The following is a 2500-nucleotide window of genomic DNA, read 5'->3' on the forward strand; positions in this document are numbered from 1 at the left end:
AAGTTACGCTGCACCTTAACCCAAGTTACGCTGCACCTTAACCCAAGTTACGCTGCACCTTAACCCAAGTTACGCTGCACCTTAACCCAAGTTACGCTGCACCTTAACCCAAGTTACGCTGCACCTTAACCCAAGTTACGCTGCACCTTAACCCAAGTTACGCTGCACCTTAACCCAAGTTACGCTGCACCTTAACCCAAGTTACGCTGCACCTTAACCCAAGTTACGCTGCACCTTAACCCAAGTTACGCTGCACCTTAACCCAAGTTACGCTGCACCTTAACCCAAGTTACGCTGCACCTTAACCCAAGTTACGCTGCACCTTAACCCAAGTTACGCTGCACCTTAACCCAAGTTACGCTGCACCTTAACCCAAGTTACGCTGCACCTTAACCCAAGTTACGCTGCACCTTAACCCAAGTTACGCTGCACCTTAACCCAAGTTACGCTGCACCTTAACCCAAGTTACGCTGCACCTTAACCTAACTTACGCTGCACCTTAACCTAACTTACGCTGCACCTTAACCTAACTTACGCTGCACCTTAACCTAACTTACGCTGCACCTTAACCTAACTTACGCTGCACCTTAACCTAACTTACACTGCACCTTAACTGTCACATGTAACGTCACAGGAATGTAGCTTTGCCTAACAGCAACCCTCTGAACATAGTTCAACACTAGATCGCGTGTTGGTGTCATGTGTATTTCTTGATGCCATGGTGCGTACCCTCACATAAAGGTCTTTCGAGTGTTGCGTACTTTCTACACAGTCCCGCTAACCACTGGAAGGGTGTACCGCTACAGAACGAATATCGCCCTCCCCTCCTGCCCTTCCAAGCTGGTCGGTCAGGCGTTTGTTTGTGAAATGAGCCTTGCAGCTGTTCAGTTGCATTCGGTTGTCGATGCAGTCAGTGTACGTTGTGGTACGGCCTGTGTGGACTGTCCGCTGATGTACGCGTAACCCACACTGATCATCCGTCGTTACGTACTGAGTGACATAATGTGGCACATGCTTGACCGTACACCGGCTGCGCCCTACAATGGCGAATCATAAGGGCCATATGTTGTGCACGATGCTACTTGTCTCGTCTCCCCATTACAGCGAGATTGCACTGTTGTACGCCGTACAGACATGTGGTAGGTAGGTACGGACGAAAGTATTGCATGTTGGCCCCCCCCCCCCCCCCTCCTCCCTCTGCCGGGAATCAGCGTGAGCCGTCTGTTGATGTAGCGACGAGGGTTTTCCTATTTAATCGTATTGCCCCACACAACATGATAGCACGGTGGACCGCGTTCCACATCTGCGACATGCTACAGAGGCCGGTTGACAGTCGACCGCGCAAGGGACATTGCACACGTGCGCGGACCATCTTCCACGTGTTCTCTCGTGTACATGCCGCAGTGTGTATGTGGGCTGATGTAGCGTGTCGTGACACATAACATGCAGGCATGCCAGAATCGTAGATTTCGCAAATGTAGATTGACGTATACGTTTGCTGCCAAAGATCCGCAAATGAACTGGAAATCAGTTGTTGAGCGGTTGTTCGCGCTGCAGGTGCATCGGTGATAGCGACGATCGGTACATCTATGAACCGGTTGTTTCGGCGGTACCCGCCATGCCCCCGAACCTGAGTTGGCCATGTGGGTATGAAGCGATACGAGGCTGTGGCTTGGCGGGACAGTCCCCGGCCGGTGAGGGGGGGCCGCCCGGCGTGCTGGCCGCGCGCTGCGTGAGCGCACGCACTACAGCCGGCTGGTGGGGGGCGCCCAGTGGCAGGAGCGCCGGCCGACGGGCCCGGCTGGCGTCCCAGCTATGCGCCGGCGCACCCTGCGCGCGGCGCCAGGCGGCCAAAGTGGGTTCTGCCGAGCCCGGTGCGAAGCGCGGTGGACATCTGCAGTGTGCTGGTCCGATTGCGGACTGTGTGCGTTGAGGATGCGCCGCCGCCCGGCACTCGGCGTCGCGACGCCGTCTGCTGCTCGGTCGCCCCCAGCGGTTCTCGCAGGTGGTTTGTATCGCAGCTCTGCGGACGTGTTGGCGCGTGCGCTGTGCTGGGAGAGTTCGCTTCTGCACCCAAGTGGGGCTTTGCCCTTCTGTGGCGCTGGCGTTGGAGCTGCCGGTCACCGTAGGTGGCGCGTGTTGTTTCCCGCCGGCAATGCCACGACAGCACGCTCCCGGGCCTCTGTCGGCAGCGGCAAGCTCAGTTGGGAGCACGGGTGTTCGCACTGAAAGCGTCTACTCGCCCATCTCCGGGCGATTGCGCCTCTCTCGAACCCGACCAAGTACTTAGGACGGCGCTGCGCGCCGCCGGGACCTGAGAGGGTTTCGAGGTGTATCGTGCAGGGGAGCTCAGCCTCCTCCTGTTTGCAGAATAATTGAGCGGACGCTTGCGTGTTCGCGCGGGCCCTCGGGACACACTCCCGGGCGGCCGGCTGCTCAGCTCTCGTTGACGCAGCTCCCTGGTTGATCCTGCCAGTAGTCATATGCTTGTCTCAAAGAT

The 2500-nt window shown here is 57.0% G+C and overlaps 1 protein-coding gene and 1 non-coding gene across 2 annotated transcripts in view; one reads left to right on the forward strand and one right to left on the reverse strand.

The window, feature by feature from the left end:
- The window catches only part of LOC126313689 (uncharacterized), a 26593-nt gene that overhangs the window by 4540 nt on the left and 19553 nt on the right, over positions 1 to 2500 (reverse strand). The window lies entirely within an intron of this gene.
- The window catches only part of LOC126313700 (small subunit ribosomal RNA), a 1894-nt gene continuing 1850 nt past the window's right edge, over positions 2457 to 2500 (forward strand). Inside the window, exon 1 of the ribosomal RNA XR_007555324.1 lies at positions 2457 to 2500. This exon is cut by the window's right edge and continues 1850 nt beyond it. This is a non-coding gene — a ribosomal RNA (small subunit ribosomal RNA).

Source organism: Schistocerca gregaria, unplaced genomic scaffold (assembly GCF_023897955.1).
Source record: "Schistocerca gregaria isolate iqSchGreg1 unplaced genomic scaffold, iqSchGreg1.2 ptg000498l, whole genome shotgun sequence".
Lineage (NCBI taxonomy): Eukaryota > Metazoa > Arthropoda > Insecta > Orthoptera > Acrididae > Schistocerca > Schistocerca gregaria.